This window comes from Equus asinus, chromosome 28 (genome assembly GCF_041296235.1).
Source record: "Equus asinus isolate D_3611 breed Donkey chromosome 28, EquAss-T2T_v2, whole genome shotgun sequence".
Taxonomy (NCBI): domain Eukaryota; kingdom Metazoa; phylum Chordata; class Mammalia; order Perissodactyla; family Equidae; genus Equus; species Equus asinus.
Window position 1 is genome coordinate 33,998,442 of NC_091817.1, and position 17,962 is coordinate 34,016,403.

At 40.8% G+C, this 17,962-nt stretch overlaps 1 protein-coding gene across 2 annotated transcripts in view; it reads left to right on the forward strand.

The window, feature by feature from the left end:
• The window catches only part of TANGO6 (transport and golgi organization 6 homolog), a 192,368-nt gene that overhangs the window by 163,476 nt on the left and 10,930 nt on the right, over window positions 1-17,962 (forward strand). The window lies entirely within an intron of this gene.

Genomic DNA, 17,962 nt, shown 5'->3' on the forward strand with positions numbered 1-17,962 from the left:
CTTACCACTTGCAACTTCCCTGCCTCTTTGTTTTTTGTCTGTTGATCAGTCTTCCTTTTACCAAGGCAGACCTCAAACTTGTTCCCTGGATGAACTCATGCAGATGAATCGATAAGCAGGGATCTTGTAACAGGAAAATTGTATTGTTTGCATCTTCAGTCAGAGTCTCTATTTCCTCTGTAACATATTAGGGAAACTACACACTAACTGCTGCAGACAAACAAGAGCACAAGTTCATAGATTGAGACTCCGAGTCCTGGAGTTCTCCACAGAGGGAGAGGTCCAAGGTGAGCAAGCTGGGACACACGAAGCCTGCCTCTATCACCTGAACTTTAGTGACTTGTCTTCCTGACTATTTAATTCTTCATATCAAATTACTAAAGGGCTTCATGTAAAATGTTTCCTTTCTAGCTAGAAGTTCAATCCATGAGATTTTAGTTCTTGCATAAGTTAAACTTTCTTCCTTCTCCAAGTGGGTTTGGCTGGATTTCTCCCCAGTGTATGGCCAATACAGTAATAGAGTGTATATCCACTTGTGTGCTAAGATGAGTGACCTCTAAATTAATTTTCTTCTTGATTTTAATGGAAACTCATTCCCAGTTGACTTTATAGAGAGAGTTTACATTAATAATTCACTTCCTGGTATGCACAATGCTCGTCTGCGGCTGGCACATCAGTATTTAACTGTCAGTGAAGCCATTAGAAGAGTTACTGTTTTGTCAGACACTGAGCTTTGTTCATGCTAGAACTTTTCCGTATCAAGTTCCTGACACCATTTTTATACAAGCATGGACTCGTTAGTTATCCCCTAGTTATTATCTAAGACCTTGATGGGAGTAGGGGACATACAGATCATAACTCGATAATTCAGATAATTAAATAAATTGCTGTAGGGTACGCACTGCTCTTTTGAGAATGTGCTGTACAAAATGGAGCTAAGAAAGAGTCAGTGTTTTTCACCCATTGTCAAGATCTACAAAACTCTTGACAAATATATCATTATTACGTAGGTTGTTAACAATAGAGGGAACTGGGTGAGGGATAAACAGGAATTTTCTGTACTGTCTTTGTAACTTTTCTGTAAATCTAAAATTATTTCAAAATAAAAATGTATTTAAAAATATGAGTTATAACACTATTAAAATAAATCTACCAAGCTCTGTAGGTGCACATACCCTTACTGAGAGACAGAGAGAGAGTATGTGTGTGTGTGAAGCAGAGCAAAATGTCTGGTTAGTAAAAATGAGAGAAGAAATAGAAAGACAGTCTATCCAGATTTCTCACATCTGTGTGTAGCCAATGAAAGCAAGACTGCTTGTCTCACCAGTACTAAAATAATTTGTGTCCATGGAAGATTCTTGTCACTTTCCAAAAAGCCATGTGAATGAAAAACCTCTCTCCTGTTCTCAAAACCATCTCTAGTCTGCGTTCACTGAAATTTATAAACTGTGCTTACTCAGTGAATAAAGAAAAGGAACTAGGATGGGATGAATGTATGATTCCTCTTCTTAGTGCATCCTTGAGACCAGGTGTGTTAAATCTTGTAATGGTAGGTGTGATTATAATCAGGGGCATTTTAATGAGAAGCGGAGATAAGCACGAAGCTTTCAATCTAGGATTTCTCTTCACTACTCTGTTTTGCCTCCAGGAACAGCTGAAATGAAAATGCCACTTTGTTGATGAAGTTTTGTGGGGCTTTTTCGCCTTCTAATCACTATCTCTCAAGCTATAGAGCGCCAAAGGATAATCCTAGGTTTCAGTGAATTCTCTGTTGCTTGTAGATGTGCCGGCCAGGGACCCCTCTGGTTCTGCCAGCTTGAAAAGGAGACAGAGAGTCCAGTAAAAGGTAGAGGTTTAGAAGATCAGGAGAAAGATTGGGATCAGAGAGGGAAGACATCACCATCCCCAACTCAACGAGGTAACTTTTACCTCTTTCCCATTCACTAGTAGCCAGAATTTTGTGCACTCAACACAATATCCCCAGTGGAGGTAAATACTGCATGTACTTTCTTATAGAAAAACTTGTTTTCTCTGCTTAACCTTGTTTTGGCCTTATGACCATATCTGTTTGTTAACTCATTCCCAAGTATAGCCTAAAGCATAGGAGAAGCCAGAAGGAACCCCCTTTCAGCCCATTCTATGTTACCCTTGCTGAAAATTAAATTTACTAAGACTATCCAGGAGAGGTTGTATGTTTACCTGTACTTTCTGTTGGCCTCAGAGTTAAGAATAGCCCTCCTCATAGACAAGATGAGCTGAGCAGCAGAATGAGAAAATTGTTCCAACTATCCCACTCTTCCCAAGTTAGGTCTTTGCAAGGTGATTTGTTTATTCTATTGTAAGTGTTTAGAACGTCCATATTCGTAAATTCATTCCAGAGATGGTAATGAATAATTGAGGCAGTAATGGCTGAGCAATAGCCCACCAGACTGGCCCTCCTTCAGCTAACAACTATAAACACTGAACATAATATAGTAAACAGCTACCTGAAGACACTAGAGAGTGGTCAGGAGCAGCAGATTCTCATGGGGAATCCATGCTTAGAGGAGAGGTGCTGTATAGAGCGAGTTCCCGTGTTCTTGGCTCTTAGCCTAAAGACAAGTCTATTTGGTGAGGCATGCAATGCATGAGGGGCTCTGGTGGAGAAATCACAGTCTTTCTGGCCTGGGGAACCAGAAGATTGAATCTGGGGAAATCACAGCTGCAGGAGAGAGAGGAGGAATCCTGGAAAGGAAAGAACCAGAGAGGATTCCCAAATTCTGTCCACCTACATCTCTGGCTGACCCCTGAACCAAGCAAGATAATTTAATTGGCTGCTTTAAAAAAAGAAAAAGAAAAAAGAAAGCACTCATTGGAGAAGAACAGAATCCAGAGTCTCCATAATTTAACATTCATAATGCCCAGGATACAATCCAAAATTACTCGATATGTGAAAAACCAGGAAAATGGAAAAGAGAAACAACTGAGACCAACCCCAAGATAATCTTGATGTTGGAATTATCAGGCAGGGATTTTAAAGCAGCTAGTATAATTATCCTCAGTGAAGTAAAAGAAAAACGTGCCTGCAATTAATTAAAAAAAAATAGGAAATTTCGACAAAGAAGTAGAAACAAAAAAATCTAGCCAAATGGAAATTCTAGAATTAAAAACTACAATATCTAAGGTTCTTTTTTAATCACTGAATGGAATTAAATGGAAAATGGAGATGACAAGGAAAGAAAGGATAAGTGAATTTGAAGATAGAGCAAGAGAGATTATCTAATGTAAAGAACAGAGAGGAAAATAAAAGATTGAAAAAATGAGTGATTTAGTGTGCTCAGAGGCTGTCAGAAACCTAAACTTGTATTTCCCCTAGGAGCAAGAGTTCAGTATCCACTAATTCAGTGTTCATGGCAACTTTACCACGAATTACAAGAATCAACTGTATACACAATAGAAAACAAAAGTTGATGATCTTAAAAAAGGAATGAGTCATTTGGGGTCAACTATAGTTCTAGATTTATCAAGATAACTACTATTGCAGTCCTCTACATAGTTTACAGAAAGGTGACTTCTTAGAAGAACTGCAAAGTACTTGAAAACTTTGCACATGGGTTTGTAGTGAACAAGTATGGCGGCATTTTGTATTGAAACTTTCTCTTTGCTTTTTACTAGTAAAAATATAATTGCCAGAGCATAGATTTTCTTCCTTCTAATCCCTAATTTTAGATGATAAAAGAATAATCTATTTTTGACTCTGTCTAGTGGGAAATAAGTAGTAGGCTTTAGAATTTATTTATTCAAAATGGTAAGGAAGAATTAACACCAGGTCGTTTCTTCAGAAATAAGCAAAACCTGGAAGCATCTTTAGGGGGAAGACTTTGGGATTAGTTATTAATTGATGGCTGAGTCAGGTTGAGCCAAACCCAGGCCTCCACCTAGGAATGATTTTTAATTCCTCCCTTTGAGTCCAGTGTTAGACTCTGATGACAGAAGCCTCTTCATAATAACATTATGAATAGTGGTTTCACTAACTTTTGTGCAGTTGGAGGTTACCCTCCTACTTCTTGGTGAGAGAGAAAGTAAACGCTGGCTAAAAAAAAACGGAAATGGTTTACATACGATGTCAGTCTTTTTTAATTACAGCAGGTATGTGTGGTCCATCCAAACGATTTAGTGCGTGTGTCCTAGGTTCACCTTGTGCCTGTCTGTAAACCGGGAACCAGGACTTGAGGAGGATATGACACTTAATCTCTGACACAGCACAAATGGCAAGTTATACGTAAATGGACAGACTGAATAGAAACTTTCCTTCCTTTCATTGGTTTTGTCTTATCCTGAAAGTTATTTTGACAGCATTTGGTGTGTCTTTTGCTCTATGGGTGTTGTAAACAGGCCTAGTTTCCTTCCCAGAACTTGTTTCACAGACACTGCTCCTTTTAACAGATGGAAGGCTCCATGTGAGGAGCAAATGAAAAGAACATTTATATAAAAATGACTGGGATCTAGGTAATAATTATACTCCTCTGCAAACTTTGAAAAAGTGCTTGGGAGAGCCCTTCCAGGACTGAAATTAAAGAGCAACTTCCCTTCCTGGGAGCATAACGCTATGGCCAGTTGACCAAGGCAGCAGTTCTGTTGATCATCTGCTACTGGCCCAGGCTTGAGTGTTTACAGTATTGATATTATTAATAAAAGGCATTTAATAAGAATCCAGCATTTGTTGGCCATTGTTTACAGTGTCAAGAGAGACAGAGGCATAGAGGGATTTAAAAATATATTGTAAGCTAAATTTTGTTTCTGTATTACCCAACATGGGTAATACAACATGGAACAGTCCCAACATGGAACTGCCATTTATCCATAAGACTTGGATCCCAAAGACATTTGGCTATTTTCAAAATTAAAAGCCAACCTCAGAGGATGAAAATTTTCCGCAATTGAAGATACGCAAAAGGATGTGGCAGGCTCTAAAGTCAATTCCAAGAATTACAAAATGTGTCTTGAATAAGTGGATGAAAATATGTGTACATGTGTATTAGACTCATTCACCTTATTTTGGACACATTATATCTATATGAACGTGTACATACCTGCAGGGAGTTTGGCAATGAAATGTGATTATATACATGGATGTGGTTCTGGAAATAAATGGTTTATCAAGGCTTAAAAAATATAGGGGCCGGCCCCGTGGCCAAGTGGTTAAGTTTGCATGCTCCACTGCAGCGGCCCAGGGTTTCGCTGGTTCAGATCCTGGGCGTGGACATGGCACTGCTCATCAGGCCACCTAAGGTGGCATCCCACATGCCACACTAGAAGGACCCACAACTAAAAATATACAACTATGTACTGGGGGGATTGGGGGAGAAAAAGCAGGGGGAAAAAAAGGCTTAAAATATATATATATATATATGTACAGTAAATTTATAAATTGTCTTCTTCCCCTCGAACGCTTCCCTCTTTTTTTTTTTATTGAGTTAATGATAGGTTACAATCTTGTGAAATTTCAGTTGTACATTAATGTTTGTCATTCGTGTTGTAGGTACACCACTTCACCCTTTGTGCCCACCCCCCATCCCACCTTTCCCCTGGTATCCACTAAACTGTTCTTAGTCCATAATTTTAAATTCCTCATATGAGGGGCTAGCCCCGTGGCCGAGTGGTTAAGTTCGCGCACTCCGCTGCAGGCGGCCCAGTGTTTCGTTGGTTCGAATCCTGGGCGCGGACATGGCACTGCTCATCAAACCACGCTGAGGCAGCGTCCCACATACCACAACTAGAAGAATCCACAATGAAGAATATACAACTATGTACCGGGGGGTGTTGGGGAGAAAAAGGAAATAATAAAATCTTAAAAAATAAATAAATAAATAAAATAAAATAAAAAAATAAATAAATTCCTCATATGAGTGGAGTCATACACAGATTATCCTTCTCTAGCTGGCTTATTTCACTTAACATAATTCCCTCAAGGTCCATCCATGTTATTGCAAATGAGCTTCCCTCTTTCTCACTCTTAGACATCCTAGTTGCTGTTGTTCCATTTGAGTCCAAGAAGGAAAAATCCTCATAGGCCCTATATTCCTAGGGCTCCCTTAACAAAGTACCACAAATTGGGTGACTTAAAACAACAAAATTTACTGTCTTATAATTCTGGAGGCTAGAAGTCCGAAATCAAGGTGTTCAACAGGTCCATGCTCCCTCCGAAACCTGTAGGGAATTCCTATTTGCCTCTCGCTGGCTTCTGGTGGCTCAGTGGCAATCTTTGGCAGTTATTGTCTTTGTAGCTGCGTAACTCCAACCTCTGCCTTTGTCGTCACATGCGTTCTCCCGGGTGTCTCTGTCTTTACGTGGCTTTCTTATAAGGACACCAGTCATGTTGGATTAGGGGCCCACCCTACTCCAGTGTGACCTTACCTTAACTAGTTACATCACAACAACCTTGTTTCCAAATAAGGTCACGTTCTGAGGTACTGGGAGTTAGGACCTCAACATATCTTTTTTGGGAATGGGACACAATTCAACCCATAACAGGCCCCTGAGATTCCATAGTCCTTTCTCTTTTGTGCTTATGCTTCTCCCTCTGTTCATTACTGCTGCCTGTTGAGAAGAGCTTGTTCTGTGTGGGGTGTCTCTGTCTCTGTCACTCTCTCTTCCTTGTTTTTTTCCTTTTAGTGTCTGTACCGCATCCTATAGCCTCAGGAAGACGAGAGGAGCAGTGTTTCTGACATGCTCACCTTAAAAGAAATTGATTTTGACACTTGAATAGAGAAAATAATGAGGGAGCATAGAATAATTTTTTGGACTGTTGGACTGCAAGTTCTGGTCTTGGTGCAAATCTCTTAACCTCTCTGAACCTTCTTCACAGCGGTCCTACCTACCTGACAGAAATGTGGCAAGAATTAGATGGGATCGTATGTAAAACTCTGCAAACTGTAAAGGGTTGTAAATATAAAAGACAGCAATGATGGTGATTACTGCTGATCGTTACTGTTGTTGTTGTTGTTATTACTACTGTCGCCGCCACTCCTCCTACTATCTGATTCATAGATTTGCTGTTGTTTTTCAAAGATTTTTTTAAACCCACCAAAGGTAATTTAATATTCAATCTAAAAGAATAGGCAGTTTGTTTCATGTTTCAAAAGTCCCATGGCTGGGACTTTTAGAACCTTACACTTTCTCATGCCAGGCTTTCACCATCAACATCTCAGATTTTGGAAAACAGACTTTATTTATTTATGACATGAAATCCAGCCTTCCAACTCTGTAGAAGGACCTCATGATTGCGTGTGCCACCTTGTTCTTCCTCATGAGAGATACAACTCAACTGGGAAAATGTGTAAGAACCTAGATGCTTTGTAGTCGTTGAACCAAAAGGACTTAACGTGTTTGGACTTAATTTGACCTCCAACGCTATTGTTTTCTCCCTTTCTTCCCGACCGTTGAGAAGCAGTGGACGTAGTACCACAACATAATAATAATAATAATGCTGTCTGCTTTAGTAAAGCCGCCACTGAGCTGGGTGCATTACTACAGATTCTCTCAGGAACTCTGAGGGGTAGGTGTTGTTAATCCCTGTTAGTTTTACAGATGACTAAAGGAAGCTCCTCAGAGGTCAAGATCACCGTGCTGGTAAGGGCAGGGCTGGTTTAAATCCAGGCTGTGTGTCTCTACAGCCTGTGCTCTACCTGGCTTCCCTAACTTTATTAGACTGCTTTTTTTTTAAACAAAGATCAAATAAAGATTATCTTTTTTTTTTTTTTTGAGGAAGATTAGCCCTGAGCTAACTACTGCCAGTCCTCCTCTTTTTCGCTGAAGAAGCCTGGCCCTGATCTAACATCCGTGCCCATCTTCCTCTACTTTATATGTGGGACGCCTACCACAGCATGGCTTGCCAAGCAGTGCCATGTCCGCACCCGGGATCCGAACTGGCGAACCCCGAGCCGCCGAAGCGGAACGTGCGAACTTAACCGCTGCACCACGGGGCCGGCCCCAAGATTATCTTTAAGGCAAAGAATTGTACCAGGAATGGGTGAAAATATACAATAATCAGTCACTAGTTTAATTTCCCAGGGTGAGAATATTTCAAATGATATTCTATTTAATTGAGTAGGGACTTGTATCAAGTTCTAGTTTCTGTTTAGCCATATACTTTTTCCGTAAATAGCAAAGTTCTGATCGCTTCTTTGTAGCAAAGTGTTGCCAAAAAAATTGTGATGACTTTTTACACCTGTTGTATATATTTAGAAGCATGTCTTATTCTGTTTTGTCTCATGCCCAACATAATTTGCTATCTTTTACTTCCTAAGACCCAGTCAGACCCGAAGCACAACTTTCCAAATGTTCATTCCCACACATTGAAAACCAAATATTTAGTCATTAATGAATACCTTTTTTCCGAGGATCTCTACCATCTGTCAAATACAACATTTGTATGTGGGATAGCAACTCAGAAGTCATGCGCTTAAACCCCTGTGTTAAAGAAGATTTACAGCTAGATAACCCTAGAGATCATCAGGGGCATATTTGTCCCAGGATCTGAGCCAGGGTCTGAGAGAGCCAGGTGGAAGGGTATCAGGAGAGGAGTGGTATCAGGCTGGAGACAGACTCAACCTGAGGAAAGTTGGTGAACAGGAGAAAGGCCAGGCCAGGTCCAGGAAGATGAAGACACTTCTGCAAGGCCACTGCTACTGACCCAAAGGGACATCAAATGAGTGTGCTCTGTTCATCAATAGCACAATAGTCCCCACTCCCCCTCATCTTTTATTTTTTTCCTCACATAATTTCTTAAACTGAGCTATAACTCATATCCATAAAATGCACCCTTTTAAAGTGTACAGTTCAGGGTTTTTAGTTTATTCATAAAGTTGTGCAAATATCACCACCGTCTAATTCCAGAGCATTTACATTACCCCAAAAAAGAAGCCCCGTGCCCATTAGCAGTCGCTGCCCCATTTCCCCTCCCCCCAACCCCTGGCAACCACTAATCTACTTTCTGTCTATGAATTTGCCTTTTCTAGACATTTCATATAAAAGGAATCATATAATTTGTGGCCTTGTGTGTCTGGCTCCTTTCACTTAGCATAATGTTGTCAAGGTTGGTCCATATTGTAGCATACATCAGGGTTTTATTACTTTTTATGGCTGAATAATATTCCATATTATGGATATACCACATTTATTTATCCATTTGTCAGTTGATGGACATTTGAGTTGTTTCCACTTTTCAGCTATTTTAAATAATGTTGCTATGAGGACTTGTATACAAGTTTTTGTGCAAACATATGTTTTCAGTTCTCTTGGGTATATATCTAGAAGTGAAATTGCTGGGCCATATGGTAACTCTATGTTTAACTTTTTGAGGAACTCCAGACTGTTTTCCAGCTGCATTTTTCATCCTCACCAGCAATGTGCTAGGGTTCCAAATGCTCCACTGCTCATTAACACTTGTTATTGTCTATCATTTACTAGGATTATGGCCATCCTATGGGTGTGAAGTGGTGTAGTTTAGATTTGCATTTCCCTGATGGATAAAGATGTTGAGCATCTTTTCATGAGCTTATTGGCCATTTGTATATCTTCTTTGGAGAAATGTCTGTTCAGAATCTTTATCTATTTTTTAATTGGGCTATTTGCCTTTTTATTGTTAATGTATCTGTTTTATAATTTAATTTTTATTTCCAAAAACATTATTCATACGCATAGTTTAAAAACAATAGTTTTGGGGCTGGCCCGGTGGCACAGCAATTAAGTTTGCACGTTCTGCTTCAGCGGCCCAGGTTTCACCAGTTCGCATCCCGGGTGTGGACCTACACACTGCTTGTCAAGCCATGCTATCGTAGGCATCCCACATGTAAAGTGGAGGAAGATAGGCACAGATGGTAGCTCAGGGCCAGTCTTCCTCAGCAAAAAAGAGGAGGATTGGCAGCAGATGTTAGCTCAGGGCTAATCTTCCTCAAAAAAATAAATAAATAAACAAAATACAATAAAATCACCCTCATTTTTAAAAAAATGGTTTTACAAAGCTTAATTTAAATATCCGTAGCCCCATCCCCCCTTCTTACCCTGCATTCCCACTCCCCATCAGCAACTATTTTCAACTTGATCAGCTGTTTCTTTAAATGCTTACTTCCATATTTCTAAATAGCATGCCCATACTGCTCTTTCTTGATTTTTCAATTCACTTACTGACTTCTTACTAGATCTAATATGTAAAAGTGGGACTTACTCAGTGATTATGTTCCTCAGGTGGAGAAAACTGACCTCAGTGAGAAGTGAAGCAGCAGAGTATAGTGGCTTAGACTGAGAGCGTGGACTCGAGAGCTAGAATGACTAGGATTGAACCCCTGCCTTGCAACTTACTTACTGGCAGTAAAACCCCACACAAGTTAGTTGACCTCCCTGTGCCTCAGTTTCCTCATCTGTAAAATGTGGATAATAATAGTACCGCTTTATAGGGTGGTTGTAAGAATTAAGTGAGCTTATTTATGTAAAGCATTTAGAATGTATAGGTTCTAAAAGCTCAACATGTATTGGTTATTATTATTATTATTGAGATGTCCCCCACAAATATGTGCATTTCCCTTCCCCATTCTCCCTATACAGTTACATTACAGTTTTTGCTATATCAGCATTTAGTATTTATATTATCAGGACTGTAACTATTATCCACAGCCGAGCCATGTAATATACTACGATTACATTTTCTTTCTTGTATGAATTTTGGCTTTCTCTGAACTTAATAAATGTCTCACGTTTACATTTGTTACTTTTCTATGAACCTATTACCAATTCATCCCCAATCTTTGCTAAAAGTTTATAAATCTCTTAAAAGGTTCAGACACATCAAGTACTCTAACAGCTTCATCTTCTGAGAGAATGTCTCCTACAACCTTTCATCCACTTGCTCTCACGTTGGCTGGTTACTTTCTAAGCGTATTGCAAGATTTAAGAACAGAGCACTTAAAAGCTGAGGATGCTCTGTGTGCATGGGCAACACTTACAGACTGGTGCACTTTACAGGAGGGTGATCTGTCCAGATCATTTCACTGGGAGACTCCCTTTTATTGGAGACTCCAAGACTTATTTTGAAGTCTTTTCTTTGGAGCTGGTCAGAGAAGAATCATTTAATCTCCTACCTAGAGAATATAAGCCTGGCTGCCAGGGTTCTAGAAGATGAGTGGAAGGAGGAAGATGGCAGTCTCACCCTTTAGTATGTAGACTTTCATTTAATCCTTCTATTTTCATCATGGCAGCCTTGTCCTTATCTGTACCTGATGTGCACCTATCCAGAGTCTCTCTGGTTGGATCCTCCAGAGGGTAAAACTCTAGGCTTCTAGTGGTTGGAGAGGGGCAGTCACCTGGATGCACAAAGTGGGAGGCATCAGGAGACCTAATTACTGCTCAAACATACTTCTAACCAGGGCTTCTGTTCACCTCCGTTTTAAGAAGTATGGCCCATCAACTCCTGAACTTTTTTGAGTTTCTCTGGTGCATTATGCTTGCTTCTGGGCTTCTTAGATTTAATGAATCAATTTATTATCCAAACCAGGACACTTTTGAGAGTGAAAGAGGACACAATGAATAATCATACCAGCTCAGCAGATGTAAAACATACTAACCTGGGCAAACCATCCAGCTGCTTTCTAGCATCTAAACTTTTGTTGCCATTGCCTTGTTAGTTCTTTTCGTTCTACTGACCTAATGTCATTTTTTATCCCTTTACTGTCGTTTAAGCGGGGTTTCAGGAGAGAGCAGTGAGTGTGCATGTATTCAATCCACTAGCTTTCAGGAGGTGGCCTCCATTCTTCCCTCTTTATCGATGGAGAAAGTAAGTATGGAGGACACGTGACTATAGTCAGAGCTCTTTTGATTTTAAGCAACAGAAACCTAGTCTGAACTAGCTTAAGCAAAGAGAACTTTTTAGCCTACCTAATCCAGAGAAGGGTTGAACAACCATGTTGTTGTGGGAAATGCTGGGATGGAGCTGTTTGTCAGTGATTCTTAGAATCAAGAACTGAAATGCTCCATCTCTTGTCTCTGCTGCTTCTGCATTTCACTTTCATTCTCTTGCAATGGAGTCCAGCTTTCTTCCTTGTGGCAGCAACATGGCCACTGATGGTGGCCCAGCCGTTGTATCTTACATCCAACACTCAGAGATTCCCTCTGGCCCCAAATGCAGAAATGCCAGGGAAGAAACTTAACATTCCAGCTAAGATTAGATGCCCATCCCCAGATCAACCGACTTGGCTGGGCCAGGTGGGGTATGTGGGGTTGCTGGTTTGTGTAAAACTATCTTCAGCCTCCCCCATAGCCATTTGTGAGAGGAGAGGCTGGGGTCAGTGCCTAGGAGTAGGGGATAGTCCTGTAGATTTCCTCAACAGTAACTTGGCCAAATCCATATGACATTAGTGATGGATCTGAGAAGTAAAGCTGAATAGATTAGGACTGAGTACCTTACTGTAATAGCTAAATTATAAATGTCCAACCTTTTCTAGTGATAACATAAGTGACAGTTTGGAAGCCCTAACATTTAAAACTGCTCCCTTTCTGCCTCTTCTGCATAATCATTTACATAGATCTACATATGTTACAGTTTGTTGTGTCTTCCTCTTCTGCATCAGATTTATGCTATTTTATTTTCCTTACCCTTCTTATTCTGATCTAAAATAGCCAAGAAGAAGGTAATGCCATTTAAACACAGAATTTTAGAATGTTAGAGGTGGGAGAGGCCTTAGAGACTATTTAATTGATATTTCACAAAAATTTCCCTTGGCTTATTAACCTCATGAGTTACTCCTTTTGCATAAGGTCTCCATGGTCAATTAAGTGTGGAAAATGCTGCATACACCATATATTCCCCTCTTGGAGATGCGGTACGTGTCAGCCTATTAAGGAGTCTGAGAATTCCTGCAGCAGAGAAAACTAACAATCTCCTCAACTCACTCACGAAGGAACCCTTTTTCCATTATAAGCATGCCCAGTAATAATGTTCCATAGAACATACTTTGGGAAATAATCCAACCGCCTTATTTTATGAATGAGGAAATAAAGTTCATGAAGAGACTGTGCTTATAATTTTCCAAAGCTAGTGCCAGGAAGACTTAGCACTCATTCTCAGTCATCTCTGGTAGCTTTCATTGGCCCAGTGCTGATGAAAGGATAGTAGCTTGCCCCTCTTCCTCTTCCTCAGTCCAGTCATTCACCTGGAACAAGGTTTGTCTTATTATCCAGTGTATCTTAGGGAATGTCATAATGGTGACTGGGAGCACAAGTTAAGCACTGGGTTTGGGAATGTCTCTTGTCAGCTCCTTTCTCTAGATCAGAGCCAGCATGCTTTTATTAATAACAAATTATTATACCAAATATTTTGGAGTTTCCCCTTTAGTCTCTTGAAATGAAATTTATAGCTTCTTAACCTACATGTATATTTTAAAAATCAGTATAATGTCCCAACTATAATATAAAGAAGGAATAAAAGGATAGTAGCTTATAATAAAATAACATGTATTTTAATATCTAAATATCTCAGCCCACTCTAAGATGTAATGAACTATTCACTTGCTCTTATATGCAGAATCCTCATGAATGGAACAGCTACAAATACAAATTAATACAGATTATCTTGTACTGGCAACTCAGAAGTGCGTTGAGTAGCCTGATTTTCCAAATGGTAAGCTACTCTCTGTGAAATTCCAAACAAATCAAAATATTATCTTCTCTCGATTTATATGGTAGTTGAGTTTCTGGAAAATTTCAGTGTATAATAAAACCCTGCACAAATACTTTTATTGAGCATTTACTCTATATGATAGCACTTATTATCTAAGTGGTTTACATTAATTAATTAATTTAATCTTTATAATCATCTCATTTAGGTATGATTAGAATCCCTATTTATACATGAGGAGACTCAGACAGAGAAGATAAGTAACTTGTCCAACAACTAGTAAGTGGCAGAGCAGTAGGTGAGCCCAGGCAGCGCGGCTCCAGACTCGCAGTCGCATGTGCTGTGACTGTCCTCTGAACGACTCAGAAACTGAGTCACTTGGGCATTTTCTGCCACAGATCGTGGCTAACAGAAGGTTGCTTCAGATCCTGGAAACCTCATATTCAAAAGGAAAACAGGCCAGACTACCTCGTTACAGCTTATTTACTGTCTACCCTGGGAATGACCGTATAGTGAGGGGAGCGGGTTTAGGACTAGCCTGGGACCTAGGTGTCCTGACCTCCCAGGACCTGCCCCTGTGAACTCTTCAGAGAGCAGACAGGAAACAACGCTCGCTCCCTTTTTACTCTACCTCATATTCCACTATCGCTCGCCAAAAACACAGGCCAACCATGGACTACGCCATCCAGCAACTTCCCATAATGTACCCAGAACTGGAAAAAGCCGGGAGCAGAGAAAAACTGGAGACTAGACACCTTCGGGCTGCCAGCCTGGGGAGTGAGAGTCTTGGGACTTTCCTCCTACCCTGCAGCCTGATTGGGAAGCGCTTCTTCCTTCCTGAGAATGATTGTCCTGATAATCAGACCAGCCTCTGGGTTGCAAAACCCACGTATCCTTGCTTCATCCTCTGAAAGGGAAGAGTTCTGACTAATGTATCCTCCTTGGGGTGACTTGAAATGACAGATTGATGTCTATTCCAGCTCATTGCTCATCACCCCATGGTTTGTTTGCTCTTGGTAAATTTGCTCCAAATAAATTCCATGTTCTCTGAGGTTTATTATTTAATAATAATATAACTAACATTTATTAAGGGCCTACTGTATGCCAGGCAAAGCGCTAAGTTCTTCACATTCATAATCTCATTAACTCCTCCTAACAACCCTGTGAGACCAATACGCTTATTAACTCTCTTTACAGATAAGAAAATTGAGGTCCAGGAAGTTTACATTTAGATGCCCAAGTCAAACAGCCAGTAAGAGGTAGAACTGGGGGCAAACCCAGGCTACCTTATTGCCAGCGCGGCTGTGCTGAAGGGACTGATTAGAACCAGCCTGAGCTTCTACTGTAGGAGGAGGTGAACTGTTACAGGTCTACTGGAACAAACGGGTTCCTAGAACTTCTGCTTCCTTCACCACTGGACTTTCTTCTATTCTTTAATTCTGTGGGGTTGACAGGTATTCGGGTACTCTGCATGGTAAGGGAACTGCAGCCAGAGAAATCTTCCTGAAATGCACACCTGCTGGAGTCCACTCCCCAGCTAACATTTTTTCCCTGGTCCATATGATAAAGACCAGGCTCCTTAGCATGACGCACACGGCCCTTTGTAATCTGGACTGCTCTGACTTCTGTAACAGTCTCTCCCATACTTGCCCTCCTGTGCCCTGAGAACCTTATGCCAATCTGAATACTATTTCTTGCCTCCATATCTTGGTCCATACTATTCTTATGCCTCAAATGTCCTCTTTTCCCTCCACCTGTCCATCTGATGAGCTTTTATTCATCCTTTAGGACTCTACTTAAATGTCATACTCTTTGTGAAAGGCCTTTCCTGATTTCTCAGGTAAAATTAGTCCTCACTTCTCCAGGCTCTACAGTGCTTTACATATCGGCTCAGGATGAGAGTAGATATTGTAATGATTTGTTCATGTCTGGTGTCAACAGGGGACTGGGAGCCCCTCAACACAACAGTCACTTTGAAAAAAAATTCTGGTAAAATATACATGACATAAAATTTCCCCTCTTAACTATTTTTAAGTGTCCAGTTCAGTAGCATTAAGTACATTCACAATGCTGTGCTACCATCACCACCATCCCGCCACAGAAATTTTTCCATCTTGCAGAAGTGACGCTCCAGACCCATTAAACTAACTCTCCATTCCCACCTCCCTCTGCCCGTAGCATTCACCGTTCTGTCTCTGTGAATTTCATTGCTCATTCCGTTCACTTTTATATTCCTCAAATCTAGCACATTGCCTTGCACAAAATAAGTGCTTAATAAATGTTTGTTGAGAGAGTGCATGAATACTTCTCTTAAATTTTTTCGTACCTGCCTTTGTAATAAATCGCCTTCTTAGATCTTAAACTGGAAATTCTGGGACTTCCAAACTCTTCCAGTATTCAGGTTCCCTAAGAACAGAAGTTATCCAAACAAGTTCTCGTTAGGAGGGAATTTTACCTCTGTTACTTGGAGGCACCTAAAGTTTTCATTGGAGTTGGCTTGTAGACATTCTGTCCCCAGATGAGCTGGGAGGAGTCCTGTGAAGCAGAGTGACGGAATGAATATTGATGAACAGCCAGAAATGGCTGCATTTCAAAACTTGGCTTCTTTACGCATATACACACACAGTTATATATACGTGTGTGTGTATGTATATGTTGCTGTCAAAATTTTAGCACATGTATTCCCCTTTACTCCTTCCATCTAGACAGAGGTTTCTGCCATAATTACTGCTAACCTAGCAAGGAAGGCAGCTGCATTTATCTTTTCATTTTCTTACAGAACACATGTTGATGGCCTGTAACTTTGTCTGTCTTCAAAACTGCACCTCACATTACACGTGTCTAAGAATAAACTTTTAGGGGCTGGCCCCGTGGCCGAGAGGTTAAGTTCATGCACTCTACTTCGGCGGCCCAGGATTTCGCCAGTTCGGATCCTGGGCGCAGACATGGCACTGCTCATCAAGCCATGCTGGAGTGGCATCCCACATGCCACAACTAGAAGGACCCACAACTAAAAATACACAGCTATGTACTCGGGGGGCTTTGGGAGAAAAAGGGAAAATAAAATCTTTTAAAAAAAAGAATAAACTTTTAAAATATTTTGGAAAAAAGATGCAATCTTAATTTTGCGTCAAAAATGATTTTGACCCCATCCCCTTTTTGGAAAATAAAAACCTGCTTGTTGGGAGTTAAGAAAATTCCAAGAAGCGAAATAGGTTATGTCCAAATCACATCACCCTTGTTATTGGCACTTAGATTTTTCACAGGCAAAGTCGTAACAGTAATCCAGTAATCTCTACTTTTGAAACCATGGCAGATCTCTTACTAAGTCTCCTAGCCAGTGTTTTTTCCTAACATCCTACACTACTGCATCCTGGCTGCTTATTAGAGTTACTTGGAGAGCATAAAACAAAAATTTTTTTTTAATGTTTTTAAGCCCTGAGCCCCAACCCGTAAGCTTCTAATTCTTAGGTGTGAGGTGGGGCCCAGGCATATTAAAAGTTCTCCAGGGGCTTGTACTGTGCAGCAAGGGTGGAGAATGACTACCCTAGAATGGCGGTGTTCCTCAGAGGCAGAGTCTGGTCTGGGGAGCCATACTTAGTTATGGGAGGGCAGGTGCTTTTTCCAGTCTAGTTCACATCTCATCCACACCATCTATATATTAGCGCATAATACAAACCCACCAGGGCGTCTGATGTGTCAGTGACTCTAGTTTTCTCTGGTCTTTGGTCTAATTTTATAACCTGTTGTTCCTGAAGCATCTTGCACAGAACATTGAATTCCACTGAGCAGGTGCCCTAAGGAGAGTGGCCTGTACTTCTCCTATGGCTGACTCAGTGGACCTGTGGCTGGGTGACCTGAGTATGCCTGGGGTGATGCAGGATGCCCCAAGCAAACCGGTGCCCCAAAAGAAACTCAAACCTTGCAGTCAGCCAGTAGCCCGGTTGCTGCTCCCCCTCCTCCCTAACCAGGCCCCATCCAAATAACAGCTTTGATGGTACGAGAGAAAGGTCAAATTCTCTCCAGGGCTTCCTCCTGCATATTGGATTTCCTAATAGCTGCAGGGGTTTAAAAGCAAGTTTTGCAGAGTTAGACCTGACAGATGTAGGTTTGAATTCTAGCTGTGTCCTTGAGCAAATCACTAAACCTCTCTAAATCCCCTTGTAGGATTAAATGAGATAATGTGTGAAGGATTAGCACATGACAGAAACGTAGTAAACACTCAATAAATGGTAGGAGTGAGCTTTGCAGGAGCTGTCTCATCCCAGTGGGGGGCATTCGGTGCAGAAAGAGAGCAGGACTGTGCTACCTCAG